Genomic DNA, 18,636 nt, shown 5'->3' with positions numbered 1-18,636 from the left:
TTAAATGAGTTTTGCCCCCATTTTATGATCTTTCTTGCCAAGGTTGTTAAGTGAATCGCTGCCGTTGTTAAATTAGTAACATGGTTATTAAGTGAATCCGGCTTGCCTGTTGACTCTGCTTGTCAGAAGGTCCCCAAAAAGGGACATTTAAATTAACTGAAACATTGACGCTTGTACTAAAATGTTTTGGAAAATCTCCCGAAGTATTAAGATGGAAATTGATGGAATTGCCAATGGTAATTTGTTGAGGCAGGAAGAAAAACATGCTTGATTTTCATGATATTATTGATATTAACTGCAGGATAAGATTTTTAACTACTCATGGAGCTGGCACTACAAACCATTTCTTGTTGCGAAATAAGAGGCACCCAAAATTAAATCAAAACGCGCCTTACCTTTTTTTTAAAAACAATGTTGTTATTATAGGTAATTACAGGTAGGTCTCAATTTATAACCAGCCACTTAACAGCCATTCGAAGTTAAGATGGACTAAAAAAAACATGTCCTTGAAGTTACAACTGCTGCACCTTCCCCGTGGTCGTGCGTGGTCGCATGGTCTCATGTGATTGCATTTCAAGAGCTTGGCAACTGGCTGACATTTACAACCAGCTGCAGCATCCTGTGGTCGTGTGATCTCATTTTGTGACGTTTTTGTTGTTTTCCAGCAAAAGGAATGCCCACTGGATAAGCTAGATTTGGACTTACAATACGATTCGCTTAACAAGGGTGGTAACTCATTTAATGACCATCGTACAGGACTCCCTGTAAAAGCAATCGCAGATATCCTGCAAGAGTAGCAAAATTGTAGACGTTCGTGGATGAAACTTTTGTAAGGTCTTGGGATGAGATGATTGAATGGTTGTGAGACTTAGCAATCTGTAGTATTTTTAAAATCATTTTTATTTGTTGTTTTTATTCAGTAAGGAATAGCATAGTTGTTGTTGTCAGCCGTGTCTGACCAAGCATGACCCCATGGACCAGGCCTTCCTGTCCTCTACCATCCTCTGGAGTCCATTTAAGCTCATTCCTACTGCTTCAGTGACTCTATCCAGCCACCTTGTTCTCTGTCGTCCCTTTCTCCTTTTGTCCTCGATCGTTCCCAGCATTAGGCTCTTCTCCAGTGAGTCTTTCCTTCTCATTAAGTGGCCAAAGTATTTGAGTTAATAGCATAGTACATACCCCCCCAAAAGAAAAAATAAATAAAATAAAATCACATATTGTGTGTGCAGCTAGCTAGCTTGGTTGCTCAACAGTGAGACACCGGTGAAGCAGGCACAGCAGCGCCTACATGTTCTGCGTTACATAAGAAAAGTACATCTTCCTTCCCCTGTCCTTACCACTTTCTGTAGGGAGCATCCTATCATAGTGCATTACTGTCTAGCTTGGAAGCATTTGTGCTTCAAACAGGAAGGCAGTGCAGAAAGTGGTGAGGACAGCAAAAAAGATTATTGGTAGTTCACTTCCAATAGTCTTCTATCCAGGGACATGGCATATAAGCGATGCTTGAGCGGGGTCCGCAGGATTGTTTGGGACGCTACATATCCTCTTCACGACCTGTTTTCCTTGTTACCTTCTGGGAGGGGGCTTTTTGGTAACAAGCACAACATTCATATTAAGCCACAGTTTTGTTGCATATAGGATAAACCTTGTGAATTCTCAAGTTTCCCCTTTCTGCTACGTATTAAAAATGACATTAATTTTAATTTTATCTTTATTAATATTTATATTTATATCCAGAGGTGAAATCCAGCAGGTTCTAACAGGTTCTAGAGAATAGGTAGTGGAAATTTTGAGTAGTTCAGAGAACTGGCAAATAACACCTCTGGCTGGCCCCAGAGTGGGGTGGGAATGGAGATTTTGCAATATCCTGAGCCGAGGTGGCGCAGTGGTTAGAGTGCAGTACTGCAGCTACTTCAGCTGACTGCTAGTTCAGCAGATCAGCGGATCAAATCTCACCGGCTCAAGGTTGACTCAGCCTTCCATCCTTCCGAGGTGGGTAAAAATGAGGACCCAGATTGTTGGGGGCAATATGCTATTTAGTATACTATCTTTGGTGTAAGCCACCCAGAGTCCTCGGAGAGTGGGCGGCATAGAAATATGAATAATAAAATAAAAATAAAAATAAATCCTTCCCCTGGAGTGGGGTGGGAATGGAGATTTTGCAATATCCTTCTGCCACGCCCACCAAGCCACGTCCACAGAACCGTAGGGAAAAATTTTGGATTTCACCCCTGCTTATATCCATGCATATGCATATACATATACATATACATGTGTGTGTGTGTGTGTGTGTGTGTAGCATGTGCATATGTGTGTTATGTATGTATATGGGTAGATACATACTTTCTTTTGAGAGCAGGTAACAGAACGTCATTTTTAATGTGGACCAGTGTGCTCACAGTAAAAAAATGACAAGATTATTTTATATTTGACTGGTATCTTTTTGGAAATTTGAGTTCCAGCCCAGAACTTAGGAATGATCCATGTTGTAACTTACAGCATGTGCCTAGCGAAGTGTTTTGTTTTGTTTTGCAAATCTGCAGACGATATATTTAGAAAATACTTAATTCTTGTAAAAGTTTGTTTAAACTGCTTGCTATTATGCCTAATGTAACACTAGCGGCATGGATAATTTTCCATGAACCGGCTGCAGTATTATGATTTTTGGATTCTATATTTTGTATTCCACCCCCCCACCCCCCACCCAATTCATTTTCTTTGATTACGGTACTTCTGGATACTGCCACATCTACACCAGGGGTGGGTTCTACTTATCTTTACTACCGGTTCACAGCGGGGCTGCACGCGCGCATGCGTTGAAGCATTTTGATGACATCGGGGTCGGTGGGCGGTGGACGGTCATATCGTCACCACTACCGGCTCGGGAGAACCGGGCCGAACCGGGAGGAACCCACTAATGTGTACATCTCTTCTGTAGACAGCAGTAAAATGGATTTGTTGTTAGTTGCGAAGTCATGTCTGACCCATCACGACCCCATGGACAATGTTCCTCCAGGCCTTCCTGTCCTCTACCATCCTCTGGAGTCCATTTCAGCTCACACCTACCGCTTCAGTGACTCCATCCAGCCACCTCGTTTTCTGCCGTCCCCTTCTTCTTTTGCCCTCCATCGTTCCCAGCATTAGGCCGCTTCATTATTACCGCTTCAATGACTCCATCCAGCCACCATCGTTCCCAGCATAAGGACTCCAGGGAGTCCTTCCTTCTCATTAGGTGGCCAAAGTATTTGAGTTTCATCTTCAGGATCTGGCCTTCTAAAGAGCAGTCAGGGTTGATCTCTTCTAGGACTGACCGGATTGTTTGCCTTGCAGTCCAAGGGACTCACGGGAGTCTTCTCCAGCATCAGAGTTCAAAGGTCTCAATTCTTTGGTGCTCAGCCTTTCTTATGGTCCAACTTTCACAGCCATATTAAAAGGCGGTCGACATATATAAGTAGGCTTTATTTCTTTTGATGTCTCAGTTCTCCACCCAGCATGGAAGCATCTGTAGATATCCAGGTACAGAGAGACCATAATCTGTGGGGTTCTTGGTGCTCTCTGAGCTTGGCTGTTTTCTTGCAAACGTTTCATTACCCAACTAGGTAACATAATCAGTGCTAGAATGGAGTGAGGTTTGCTCTCTGTTTATAAACAACAGGACAAGCCACTTGTATGTAAACAGAGAGCAACCTCATTCCCTTTTAGCACTGATGAAGTAACCTAGCTGGGTGATGAAATGCCTGCAAGAAATCAGCCAAGCTCAAAGAGCCTGAACAATGGATCAACCCTGAACTACAAATATTCTTTTCTATTAGGCCGTAATCTTCTGGTTGAGTCTTTGGATGAAACTCAAAGACTTCTGAAGCTTTTCTCACCTAATGTCAGCTATATAGAGAACATTCTTCTTTAGTTTACATCAGTCGGGAGCAATACGCTTATTTTGTTGATTTAAAAAATATACACTCGGCCTAACGAAGATTAAAGAGATTACTGCTGCGCGAAGCAGCCTGTGCTGAAAGTGGGCTAGGAAAGAATGTTTTAATATATACAAGCGGGTGACATTGGAAAAATTAAAACTCAAGCAGAGTTTTCACCATTATTTTATAAACGGGCATCACTGACATGAAAAGAGGGTAAGCCCAGCCCAGAAGATGGAGTCTTTGTTTCAGTGTTTGCAAGAAATCATTAAACTGATGCAGCTGAGATTAATTTCCCTTTTTTTTTTTTTGGCCTGCTTTTAAGGGATGCTTATTTTCTGCCAAAAGCGTATTGGTAGTCCTCAACGTACGACCACAACGGAGCCCGGATTTTTTTGTTGCTAAGCGAGACAGTTGATAAGTAAGTTTTGCCCCTTTCGTGACCTTTCTGGCCACATTTGTTAAACAAATCACGGCAGGTTAAGTTAGTAACACAACTGTAATGCGAATCTGACTTCCACATTGATTTTATCTGTCAGAAGCAGAGGTGGTATTCAGCCGGTTCGGGTGAATCGGCAGTAGCGATCTGCGGGTGGGCCAGTACTATGCCATCCTATTTAGCCACGTTTTCAAGCCGTGTGTGTGCGCGTGGAAGCAGCGCGTGCGAGCAAAGCACATGCGCCGAAGGCGGTGTGCATGCGTGGAGGTGGAAGCGCGTGTGCTCACTTTTTTGGTGCTGGGCGAACCGGTAGGTAAATTATGTGAATCCTGCCTCTGGTCAGAAGGATTGCAAAAGGGAATCACATGACCCTGGGACACTGCAACCGTCATAAATAGGAACCTGTTGCTCAGCTCCCAAATTTTGATCACATGATCATGTGCGGATACTGCAACAGTTCTGTGAAAATGGGCATTTTTTTCAGTGCTGTTGTAACTTGGAACAAGTAGCATTAACACTTAGACTTATATACCGCTTCACAGTGTTTTTGCAGCCCTCTCTAAGTGGTTTAGAGAGTCAGTCTATTCAGTGGTGAAATTCAATTTTTTTTTACTACCGGTTCTGTGGGCGTGGCTTGGTGGGCGTGATGTGGTGTGGCGTGGTGGGCGTGGCTTGGGCATAGCAGGGGAAGGATACTGCAAAATCTCCATTCCCTCCCTACTCTTGGGGGAAGGATACTGCAAAATCCCCATTCTCTCCCCACTCTTGGGGGAAGGATATTGCAAAATCTCCATTCCCAACCCACTCTGGGGCTAGCCAGAGGTGGTATTTGCCGGTTCTCTGAACTACTCAAAATTTCCGCTACCGGTTCTGCAGAACCTGTCAGAACCTGCTGGATTTCACCCCTGAGTCTATTGCCCCCAACAGTCTGAGTCCTCATTTTACTGCCCTCGGAAGGATGGCAGGCTGAGTCAACCTTGATTGATGGTTGTAAGTCGAGGATTACCTACATATCAAGTACAACTCTGTTGTTTTAAATTTACGTAAAGCAACCCTTTTCAGGTATGAGTGATAGTGGTCTGCAGGTTTTCAGCCAGAACGAGAAAATACACATGCTCAGGACCAAACCAATTGTGACTAGTTGACAGACTTAGACTCAAAGATGTAGTACAGAAAATCGATACCACAGCTCAGGGGTGTCAAACTCAATTTCATTGAGGGCTGCAGCAGCGTTGTGTTTGACCTCGGGGGGGGCAGGGGGGGCCTGGCCATGGTGGTCATGGCCAGCTCGACATCACTTGTGTTGGAGGCGCCTGTGGCGGCCCGAGCGCTCTGCCAGCAAAAACGGACTCCCGAGCTCCGTTTTTGGCTGCGACGGCCTCCTGCTACCCTCTGCCAGCGAAAATGGAGCTCTGTTTTTTCTGGCAGAGGCACCAAATGGCAGTCCTTCACTGTTTCCAGGGCGGTCCTGCAGGCCAGATCTAAGCATCCCGTGGGCCTTGATTTGACACCCCATAAACAGCAGCTCCAATTATGTTTATTAATTTTATCCTACACTTCCTCCAAGACATTGTCACCTTGTCCGACATCTTCCGTACTACATCACACTGGCTGTCAGTATGAAGAATCAAACCTGAAACCTGTTATATGCAGTGTTTATGCATTATCCTGAACTGACGTTTTTCACCAGCAGAACTGAAATAAAACTTTTCTTGTAGATAGGCAGACAAAGCCTGATGAAGTCTTTATTCTCAGTTTACTTCAGCTCATAACTACTCCATCATCATAACGTATCTGAAGATATACGTTTTAATAGCAGACTCATTTGGAAGTATGAAAATTCTTGCGATTGTATGTTGTTGCAGAACACCTGAAATTGATTATGGGCAAGCAGGGAAAACTATATATCTAATTATTAGTATCTGGTTTCCTTTAAAAAAGTCCTTTTCTTAAAATACACAGACTGATCTTATGGGGATAATAGATATTTCTAGGCTTTTCTCTATGTTATTTTGTCAGACACCAATAATGTTATACTGTTCATGAAGATCTTGAGATGCTTTGTTCTCATCTAATCATCTAATAGGCATTAATTTAGAGATTCTTTGGCTGAAGCCTATTATTTGTTTGTTTATTAGACAGGGTTTTTTAAAGCAACTTTGAAATGCTTTCCAGTGCCTATCATTTTAAGATGACTAGATCCTGCAATGAATGAGCAGGTTTGAATGCTTCCTTCAAAATACCTTATGAAATTCTTATTATTTCGAAGAGGAGAAAGAAAGCAGGCCCAATTGTAATCATGTTTGCAAAAGTTCATAGAAACTGATGTTCCTTCTATCTAGACCCGTGATGACGAACCTATGGCACGCATGCCCAAAGTGGCAGGGAAACCATGTTGCCCAGCACACGCATCCTTGCCTGTTTGTCTTCCGGGTTTCTGGTGCGCATGCATGCATGACGATCAGCTGTCATTTGCACACGTGGCAGTGCCAAAAACTGATGTGCGCATGCGCGCCGGCCAGCAGATTATCAGGTGTGCATATGCACCAGAATCCAGAAGTTCGGCTTTTCCAGAGCGTGATCCCTTCACGTGGGCGACAATGCTGAAAACCAGGGAGTGCATGTGCATCGGCCAGCTGATTGTCGGCATGCACACTAGAATCCGGAAGTTTGGCTTTTCCGGAGCACGGCCCCAACAAGTGCGCACGTGACATTTCGGCGTGACCTTCACTGATCTAGTCATTTTCTCTCCAAATATCTGCAATATTTATCTATATAGGTAAAGGAGATAGGATATCTAGATGGCAGCAGGAAGTGTTGAGGGCATCATATTCAGGCATTCCAGTGGAAGGCTCCAAAGAGTCTCCAAGGGTAGACCAACATAGACTGGACTGTAGTAGTCAAGCCATAACTAAGGCATTAGTCTTAAGGCTCTTCCATTTTAGAAAAATGAAGCTGTGCAGAGACATTTTTTATCACAGCTATCACCTACTGTTCAAAGAAGAACTGTGAGTCCATGTGCCATCAAGATCGTGCATCTATCTTGATTGGGAATAACCCCATCCTAGATTAGATATGGAAAATCACTAGGTTTCGGGGTGTCCAAGATCCACAAAAGGTATAATTAAACCAGCAGATGACCTCACCCAGCAATTGTGTGTACATGTTAAACAGGAAGTGAGAAATTGTCACACCCTGTGGTACCCCGCAAAGGAAGGTCCCAAGGGTTAGAGGACACTGACAGTGACACTAGAACCAATGGCAAAAGAAGGAGGAGAGCAGGGGTGAAATGCTACTGGTTCAGGGTGGTTCACTCGAACCGGTAGAGAAAATGCTACAGGTTCACCCGAACCGGTAGTAAAAAAATGCTTTAAAAAGTAAAAAAAAAGTTCCGACCATTGCATGGCACAGCTAATTGACTGAACTGGTTTTTTTACTTTTTTTGGGTTCAGGCAATAGGTACTAAAAAATGTTTAAAAAAAGATTCCGACAATCAGCTGTGGCGGGGGATCCTCGGAACTTTTTTCTTACTTTATAAAGCATTTTTTTTTACTACCTATTACCCGAACCGGTATTTTTGTGTAAAGTGTGATAGTTTGTTTTTGAGCTCTCTGTGACTCTGTGAGGTTCCTGCTTGTTGCAGGGGCCATTTTGTGCGAAGTCTGGCTGCGTTTGCATTGTGTGCAAGTCACTTTTGTGTTGTTTTTGTGTAAAGTGTGATAGTTGGTTTTCCCAGTCACATGTCCAAGCCACGCCCACCCAGTCACATGACCATCAAGCCATGCCCACCAAGTCACATGATCACCAAGCCATGCCCACCAAGCCACGCCCACAGAACTGGTAGGGAAAATTTTTGAATTTCACCCCTGGAGGAGAGCCACCATAAAATGGCACCCCTGTTCCCAAACTCCTCAACTAGTTCTGAAGGATGAGATGATCATTGGCATTGAAGGCCATTGAGAAATCAAGAAGCACGAGAATGAATCCATCACTCTTAGCCCAGATCTACTGAGGTTCATGGACAAATCACGCTAATGCTTTCTCCATACTAAATCACCTGAAATGGTTCTAGATAATACGCTTCGTCCATGATTTTCCATAACTGAAATCTGACCACCTTCTCAATTACTTTCTTCCTTTCTAAGAAGAGAAGGATGGAACAGGATGATAATCGTACAGCATTGTTGGATTCAAGACGACCTCTATGCAGTAAATGTAATCCCACTATAATTTTCCACCAGTTCAAGGATTTTTGCCAACCTGACTCAGCAGAGGGGAAATGTCTATGACGCAGTGTTACGGTTAATTGCATGTGAAAATGCATAAATTAGGGACATTTGCATACTGAAAAAGCTTGGGGCAACGATGAGATTGTACTTGGAAAAACATTCATGAATTCTCACGCCGACAAAACTTTCCTACAAATGTGTACTTTGTGCAATTGTAAAAAAAAAAAAAGGATTTGCACATGAATAAGATGGGGCAGAATAAGTTTGTGCTTCAACAGTGCCATATAAAGCAAAATAAAATAATTCTTCTCACCATTAAAGCAGTTCTCACCTTCTGTATTCAAACCTGACTCTAAAACTTGGAAACTTGGCTAAGAAAACACAAGTCCTGTGATCAAGTAACACTCCATGATCAAACAAAAATACATGATGTTACAGGTTAATATATTGGCTTGTTTCACATGCAACATGCTAAGACGGTGGCAGCTTGTTCACAGTACACTGGACAATTTCATTTAAATCTGGTTCAGTATATCATATAAGCCAGCGGTGGGCTTCAAAAATTTTATCAAGGGGTTCTCTGCCTGGCTGCTGAGTGGGCGTGGCCATGGTGGGCGTGGCCTAGTCGACCTCCTGCACCATGGGGGGGGGGGGTGTTTTGCCCTCCCCGGGCTCCAGAGAGTTTTCTTGAGCCTCTGGGAGGGTGAAAACGGCCTCCCCAGGCTTCCTGAACTTCCGTTAGGCTTGTTTTTTGCCCTCCCCGAGCATCCACGTGTACCCTGCACTTACTTGCATCCAAAACGGGCCACGTGGGGACTCCTGGGAGGGGTGGGCAGGGCCACCCAGGAGTGGGATTTGGGGGGTCCTCCGAACTGCACAGAATCTTAGCTAGAGGTTCTCTCGAACTCCTGTGAATCCCAGCAGCCCACCCCTGATATAAACTCAGTTTTTAAAAATTTATCTTTCTTTTTTCTTCCCCTTCATTATTATACTTCCTTCTTCTCTTTCTCCTCCTTCCCCGCCATTTTTGTGGGTTCATAATTATTTCCTTCAGGCATATCTGTGCCTCCTCCTTCTTTCTTAATAGCCTTATCTGGATTGTGTTTCTGACAACACTCAGTCACTCCAGTGTGCTAATGGGAGAATTTAAGAAAGGCTCTCACACCTGAGTATACAGAGCTAACCAGCAAGAATTACCAGTAACTTAAACAAAAGAAATAAAAAAAGAATTTTACAGAAGATGCCCTGACATGGTTATGATTTATTATGGCTGTATCTGATTCCTTGGAGCCTTTTTTTGAAAAAAAGGCTTATATTCTGCATTTCACAAAGCCCTCATAATGCCCTATAAAATTTTAAAGGTTCAATTTTCCTTCGTATCTTTTGAAAATGAAGGTTTCCCACCCTTTTCTTGCTTTATCTGCTCTTGTAATGTTTTATGTGTTTGCTTTCTTATTGGATCAACTGTCTTCCCGTACACCCCACCCCAAATGTCTACTGATTCATATTGCAGTTGTTATTTACATAATGGTTTCCTATATCTTTACAAATCTGGGAACCCTGCATTATCATGTTTCCCAATACTATTTTATAGCAGCCATGTCATACAAAGGGAGAGGGGCTCAAAAATTATGCTTTGGGATATTGTGTAAGTAGTTCATAAATAGATGCCTCTTAAACTGCTTAATTAAAACAATACTTTCAATGTATTGAAATGAATTCTCTATCTATCTATCTATCTATCTATCTATCTATCTATCTATCTATCTATGTACCGTGTTTCCCTGAAAATAAGACCTCCCTGGATAATAAGCCCTTCCCCAAAAATAAGCCCTCCCCAAAAATATTTAAACGCATGCACAGCTGTTCCCTGCCATTTCCTCTGGTTAGAGTTAGGGAGACAGAGCTGGAAATCAGGTAAGACAGCAAGAGGAGCCCCGTCTTGCTCCAGGCACCCCAAAATAATAAGACCTCCCCGAAAATAAGGCCAAATGCTTATTTCAGGGTTCAAAAAAAATATAAGACAAGGTCTTATTTTCGGGGAAACACGGTATCTATCTATATTGGGATAGATGATGATAGATGGGTGGATAGATGATGGATGGATGGATGGATGGATGGATGGATGGATGGATGGATAGATAGACTGACAGACTGACAGACTGACAGACAGACAGATCTATCAATCATCTATCTATCTATCTATCTATCTATCTATCTATCTATCATCTATCTATCTATCTATCTATCTATCTATCTATCTATCTATCTCTATTATCTGTCCTATCTATCTGTCTGTCTGTCTATCTATCTATCTATCTATCTATCTATCTATCTATCTATCTATCTATCTATCTCTATTATCTGTCATATATATGTCTGTCTGTCTATCTCTATCATCTATCTGTCTGTCTGTCTGTCTGTCTATCATCTACCTATCTATCTCTATCATCTATCTGTCTGTCTGTCTGTCTATCATCTATCTATCTCTATCTATCTATTATCCATCCCCGCCTCTCATATGGCACATTCAATAGTTATTCCAGTTCATAGTTATTCCAGTACATATTAATCAAATGTGCCATGCCGATAAATATGTACTGGAATAACTAACATTTGTACTGGATCAACTAACTCAGTTAAGCTTGCTGAAATTCTGCTATGCTGAACAGAAGGCATGAGACGTCACTGCATTTTTTTTAACAGTTTCACAGATAAAGTGCCTTTTGCTCTCTTGGGGAACAGTTTATAAATCAGAGGATCAATGACTAGAAGTGCAAATGAAAATATTGTATTCATGATATACACATTCCATGATGTAGAAACATTTTTTGCTTCCTTGCTTTTTGAAAAAGAGGGCAGGCAGATGATTAAAGCATGCAATTCTGGAGACTTCCTCAAAAGGTTGAAGAATTGATGGTTGATAAGAGAAATAAGGGACGCAGTGGCTCAGTGGCTAAGACGCTGAGCTTGTCGATTGAAAGGTCGGCAGTTCAGCAGTTCAAATCCCTAGTGCCGCGTAACGGGGTGAGCTCCCATTACTTGTCCCAGCTTCTGCCAACCTAGCAGTTCGAAAGCACGTAAAAAATGCAAGGAGAAAAATAGGAACCACCTTTGGTGGGAAGATAACAGCGTTCCATGCGCCTTTGGCGTTGAGTCATGCCAGCCACATGACCACAGAGATGTCTTCAGACAGTGCTGGCTCTTAGGCTTTGAAACGGAGATGAGCACCACCCCCTAGAGTCGTGAATAACTAGCACATATGTGCGAGGGGAACCTTTACCTTTAAGAGAAATAAAGTGACTACCGATTGGCTGCGTGATCTCATTACCTGCTCATTTCCCTTTGTGGGAATTTTAACGGACCACAGACAGGGTGCTAACAGTTGTGGGATTAATGTAAGGCCGATGTTTCAGCAACACACATGATTTTGAAGACAGCATCCTATGGACTTCAAGATGGAAAATGTCAAGGATCTACATTTTTCCATAATTATAATCCCAGAACCCAGTTTTATGCTCTTCAGCTCAAACATAAATACAGATCAGAGCAAAGTTAGAAAGTGGAAAAACTTTATTGAAGAAATCTTTTTCTGTGAAGCTGGACAGCTAATATTTCCTACATTTAAGATATGTCAAGATTCTTAACAAGGTTCTTGAAGGCGCGTTATTTGCTGATAAATGAACAGATGTGGAGATCGAATACTAGTTGTACAGTGAAGCAAATATTAACTCTTCCATTTAGCTTCTGAACACTAATGGGGTTTAGTAAAATTATTCTGAAGTGACTAGAATTGTATTCAAGCGTTTGTTAATAAATTGATGGAAGGCAGGGGGGAAAATGTAGGGTTATCACTCATAGTCTTAAGTCTGGAAGGAAACAGTTCTGTGCACATAGAGGTAATCCTTGATTTACAACCATTCATTTAGTGACCATTTGAAAAAAGTGATTTCTGACTGCTCCTCACACTTATGATGGTCACGGCATCCCCATGATCGAAAAATGAGCGCTTGGTAACTGGCACATATTTAGGTTTCAGCATCCTGGGGTCATTTAATCACTATTTATGACATTTCTAGCCATCCTCCAACAAAGTAAGTTCATGGGGGGAAACTGGATTCGTTTAACGACCGCATGATTCCCTGAACAACTGCAGTGATTCAGTTTAACAACCATGGCAAAAAAGGCCATAAAATCAGCCGTGATTCTCTTTAACAATCACCTTGCTTACTGACAGAAATTCTGGTTCCAATTTGGTCATAAGTTGACCTGTTTCCCCGAAAATAAGACCCAACCGGAAAATAAGCCCTAGCATGATTTTTCAGGATGCTCGTAATATAAGCCCTACCCCCAAAAGAAGCCCCAGTTGTCAGCCAGATGGGTGCATTTAGTATCGTATTTCCACCCAATATAAGACCTAACCAGAAAATAAGCCTAATGCGTCTTTTGGAGCAAAAATTAATATAAGACCCAGTCTTATTTTCGGGGAAACATGGTATACTGATTGAAATAACCTTACATTGAGGGCTAGGATTATTAGGTTTCCTGGACTACAGTTCAGGAGTAAAACTTACTCCCTCAATTTCACATGGTTTAATTTGTCTGCTAAACCTGGGTTTGGTGGAGGTCTGTCGCATGACATGGCATGAGATGGCTAGGTAACTGTTTTTACTGCATGCTAGGAAGAAGCCCCATTGAACGGCTGATTTTTCCTCTGTTGACATAGTGGTGTAACTCCTCTTTTTCACCCAGTTTAAACTCACTGCTTTTATTCCCCATATTTCAACATGTTCTTTGCGTCATGGCCTTGAAACTAAGAGACTGCTGGGCATCTCTGCCATGAGAGGTGTTTGCTTTCAGTTCGTTTCCCACGTTGCTGAATTTTTTATTGTGACCATGGGAGCAAAATCTAACATGTGTCAGAGAAAATGCCCTGTATTTTCCTTCCTCTTCTAGCTCTCACTCAATTTAAGGAAAGTGTTGTGGCCCACCGGCGGCCAGTGGAGCTGGCAGCAGAGTCGGACAGTGAGGAGGTTGGGGAGGACCTTGGGCCAGTGCTGGGGGCTGGGGAAAGCTTGGATAAGGGCTCTGCGTCGGAGGCAGAGAGGGAGGTAAACAGCAGTGAGGCAGAGGAACAGCTGGACCCCGTTCCCAGTGCATGCATGCGCAGAGCTGCCAGAAGACAAGAACAACTCAGAAAGCAGGGTCAATTTGGGAGAAAGCCACACCTTGGAGGTGATTGGCCCCTCCCATAGGAAACAAAAGAGGAGGGAATGGGGAGGGGGCTTTTGTAGGAAACAATTTGTTTGTTCCGTGACTCTGAGAGACTCTGTGCCAAGTTTTGCCTTGTACTGCAGTTGGAAACAAGTTACGTGGCAGCTTGCCAAACAAGATAAGGTGTGTTGAGAAACATTCCTTTAAAAAACTGTTTGGACAAACCTTGCTGACTGTGAATGAACGTAATTCACAGTCGTGTAAATAAAAGAGGTTTTGCCGGGACTAATTCCTGCCTCCTGCTTGTTAAGAAAGCCTAGGTCAGAACAGAAAGGGAATTTCTTCTGTCAGAGAAAAAAGACGAGATTCTTGGAGGCAAAGCAAAGTGATTTTGCACTTATTCTGATTCAAACACACCATGATTCAGAGACGTGTGTGCAAAAGTCCGGTGTCCCACAGCCATCTCTTCAATTGCCTAAAACAGGGTTTCTCAACCTCAGAAAATTTAAGCCAGGGTGTCAAGGCCCATGGGCTGGATCAGCCCATGGGGTGCTTAATTCTGGCCTGCAGGCAGTCGTGGAAACAATGAAGGACCGGCCTCTGCCAGTGAAAATGGTGCTTGGGAGGGATGTGCACGGGCCTCCCAGACCCCTTTTTCAGCCTGTGTGGCCTCCTGCAGCCCTCTGCCAGAGAAAATGGAGTCTGAGCCCCTGTCAGAGGGCCTCACAAGGCCATCCAGGCTAAAAACAGGGCTGGCAGAGGGCTTCAGGAGGCAGCCCGCGCACCGTTTTCGCTGGCAGAGGGCTAGCAAAACAAACTAAAAGCAAAGCAAAAGAAAAGGAGAAATTGTTTCCCCTTTTGCATTTGAGCATCCAAGACGGGACAGGGAAGGAGAAAGGGAAAGACAAAGAAAAAGAAGGGAAGATGCGAAGACAGTAAGGAAGGAAAAATAAGGAAAGAGGGGAAGGAAGGAGAATGAAGAGGGAAGAAAAAAGAAGGAAGGAAGGAAGGAAGGAAGGAAAGAAGGAAGGAAGGAAGGAAGGAAGGAAGGAAGGAAGGAAGGAAGGACCTTCCTTAGCACTTGACCACCAGCAGATGGCAAGGCTCCTCTGGAGGACAAGGGTTTGGTGCTCCCCCTGGTCTCACCTTCCTCCACTGGAGACAATGGATCCCCTCAGCCCCGCCTAGTGGTGGGATTTGAATAATTTAACAACCAGTTCTCTGCCTAGGTAGGTGCGGCCGGTTGGTCATGTGACTGGGTGGGTGACATCATTCATCACACCCAGCCCTGCCCCCCGGCCACTCACTTCAAAGGCAGAGGTAGGATTCAGCCAGTTGGGGCTAATCCCACCAGTGGCTAGCCCCGCCCCCACCCATTTTCCAGCCTGTTTTTTAGCCCTTTTTTGGCCATTTTCAGACTGTTTCTGGGCTGCTTTCAGGCTGTTCTCGGGCAGTTTCTGGCCTGAAAAATGGCCCAGAAAACAGGACAAAAAATGAGCAGGGGTGGTGCTAGCCAGTGGTGGGATTTGCTGGTTCGGCGAACTGCGTAGAATCTTAAATACTGGTTCGCCCAAACCAGTGCGAACCGGCAGTAGCCCACTTCTGGCCCCGTGCGGGCCACTACAAGTGCCCCCAAGATGAGTGATGTTGAGCTGGCCACACCCAGCCCGCCTCCCCAAGGTCAAACACAATCCTGATGCATCTCTCAATGAAATTGAGTTTGACACCCCTGCTTTAAGCAGTCTGGCTGGGGAATTCTGGCTGGGAATGCTGGGAGTTGAAGTCCACCCATCTTAAAGTTGTTGAGGCTGAGAAACACTAGAGCTCTTTTGCTTTTATTTATTTATTATTTATTTATTAGTTGCATTTCTATGCCGCCCAACTCCCTAGGGACTCTGGGCGGCTTACAGCAAAAAAACCCCAATGCGAACAATATCCCATAAATTTTTTTAAAAAGAAAACATTAAAAACCCATACACTCCATTCCATGGCTGGGTCTCGCAAGATCGCTGTAGCGAGATCAATGGCCCCAGGCCTGCCGGAAAAGCCAGGTCTTCACTGCTTTCTGGAAGGCCAATAGGGTGGGGGTGGTCTGGACCTCAGGAGGTAATTGGTTCCAGAGAGCCGGGGCAGCCACAGAGAAGGCCCTCCCCCGCGGGTCCACCAACCGACACTGTTTAGCTGACGGGACCCGGAGGAGACCAGCTCTGTGGGATCTTACCGGTCGTTGGGAGCTATGCGGTAGAAGGCGGTCTCGAAGATAACCTGGTCCTGAGCCATGTAGAGCTTTTAAGGTAATAACCAACACCTTGAATTGCATCCGGAGACCGATAGGGAGCCAGTGCAGCTCGCAGAGAATTGGTGTAATGTGGGTGTATCTAGGTGCACCCACAATAACTCGTGCGGCTGCATTCTGGACCAACTGTAGTCTCTGAACACTTTTCAAGGGTAGCCCCATGTAGAGCGTGTTGCAATAATCCAACCATGAGGTGACAAGGGCATGAGTGACTGCGAGAAGAGCCTCCTGATCCAAGTAGGGTCGCAATTGGTGCACCAGGCGAACCTGTGCAAAGGTCCCCCTAGCCACAGCTGTCAGATGTTGTTCCAATCTTAGCTGTGAGTCTAGGAGGACGCCCAGATTGCGAGCCCGTTCTGAGGGGGACAATTTCTCCCCCCCCAGGACCAAGGATGGACAATCAACATAGTCCTTAGGAGGCCCTTCAGTCTTGTCTGGGTTAAGTCTGAGCCTGTTGACTCCCATCCAGGCCCTCACAGCCTCCAGGCACCAGCACATCACATCCACTGCCTCACTGAACTGACGGGGGGGGGGGGAGGTGGAGATATACAGCTGGGTATCATCAGCATATTACTGATATCCCACCCTGTATCATCGGATGATTTCACCCAGCGGTTTCATGTAGATGTTAAATAGGAGGGGAGAGAGGACCGAGCCCTGAGGCACCCCACAAACGAGGGGCCTAGGGGTCGACCTCTGTCCTCCTACCAACACCAACTGTGACCGACCAGAGAGATAGGAGGAGAACCACCGCAACACGGTGCCTTCCACTCCCAACTCCCTTAGTCGTCCCAGAAGGATACCATGGTCAATGGTATCGAAAGCTGCTGAGAGGTCAAGTAGCACCAAGATAGAGGAATGACCCCCATCTCGGGCTTGCCAGAAATCATCCATCAGCGTGACCAAGGCAGTTTCCATGCTGTAGCCAGGCCTGAAGCCAGACTGAAAAGGGTCCAGTTAATCCTTTTCATCCAATGACCGCAGGAGCTGAAGTGCCACCACTTTCTCTACAACCTTTCCCACAAAGGGTAGGTTGGAGACTGGCCAAAAGTTCTTTAATTCTGCTGGGTCCAGGGAAGGCTTCTTGAAGAGGGGCCTTACAACTGCTTCCTTTAATGGTTGTGGGAAGGACCCCTCCCTCAAGGATGCGTTAACTAAAGCCTGGAGCCAGCCTCGTGTCACCTCCCTGCTGGCCGAAACCAGCCAGGAGGGGCACGGGTCCAACAAACAAGTGGAGGAACTCATCGCACCTACAGCCTTGTCCACTTCCTCAGGAGTCACCGGCTCAAACTCCTCCCACACAATAGGACTAAGACCCGCCCCCGTCATCTTGGTCAGTATTGCCCAATCAGAGTCCAGGTCCATCCGAATCTGAGCGACTTTATCCGACAGAAACTGCACAAACTCCTCAGCTCTACCCTGCAAGGGCTCCTCCGCTCCCGCTGCATTAAGGAGGGAGCGAGTCACCCTAAATAGGGCGGCTGGGCGAGAATCAGCGGATGCAATAAGTGCGGAAAAAATGTGAGCACTTTGCCGCCCGTATCGCCACTAAATAAGTCCTAATAAAGGCTCTCAAGAGTGTTCGGTCAGATTCGGATTTACTGGTCCTCCAGCATTGCTCTAGACGTCTCTTCTGGCCCTTCATCTCCCAGAGCTCCTCGATAAACCAGGGAGTTTTCCTGGATCCACTGCCATTGAGAGGCCGCAAAGGTACAATCCGGTCCAATGCCCCGGACGCCGCCCTATTTCAGGCAGCCACTAGGGTCTCGGCCGGACTGTGGACAAGGGAATCAGGAATCTCCCCAAGCTCCTTCTGAAATCCCTCAGGGTCCATTAGGCGTCTGGGGCGGAACACTTAATCAGCTCCGCCTCCCTGCGATGGAGGAGTGGCGTCTTTTCACATTCGTGAGGGGATTCCTTCCATGAATAGTTTCAAACTAATATTGCTACTAACCACTGCTAATCCCTATTGTTCCACACTTCAGGAATACCCACTATTTTTCAACAAAATAACCCCCATCACAGGACTTACTTTAAAAATCCTCTTCTTCTAAAACTCTACAATTTTCAAAATGGATTAGATAAGACTTTAGAAATACAGTTCAAGCATTATATCTAGATAGAGATAGTGACTTAGATACAGAGGGAGAGGGGGAGAAATACAGGCACATATTTCCATAACAAGCATTCCCAATGAGATAAAACAGCTTTGAATTAAATAGTAGATAAAGAGAGCATGAAAAATAGATTCAAATGACAATTGGCCCAACCTTCATGTAAACAAGAGGTAATTTTCTATAGTTTTTCCAAAAGTATGGGTAGCCAACAAATTACAGATAGTCCTCAACTTACAAGCATTCTGTCAACGTCCCGACTGAAGAACCCAACTAAAGCAAGCACACGCGAGATCTGCCGATTTCTTAATGCAAAACTTTATTGAGTGCATCATTTTGGTACTATTGAAGGCAAAACCAGCTCTACCTAATTCCCACACAAACCCACATAGTTACTATATAGAATTCTCCCTTCCTCCTATTAGTGTAG

The sequence above is a fragment of the Pituophis catenifer genome, unplaced genomic scaffold (genome assembly GCF_029215685.1).
Source record: "Pituophis catenifer annectens isolate HBS135680 unplaced genomic scaffold, rPitCat1.0.hap2 SCAF_7, whole genome shotgun sequence".
In the NCBI taxonomy this organism is placed as follows: Eukaryota; Metazoa; Chordata; class Lepidosauria; order Squamata; family Colubridae; genus Pituophis; species Pituophis catenifer.
This window is presented reverse-complemented; position numbering follows the sequence as displayed.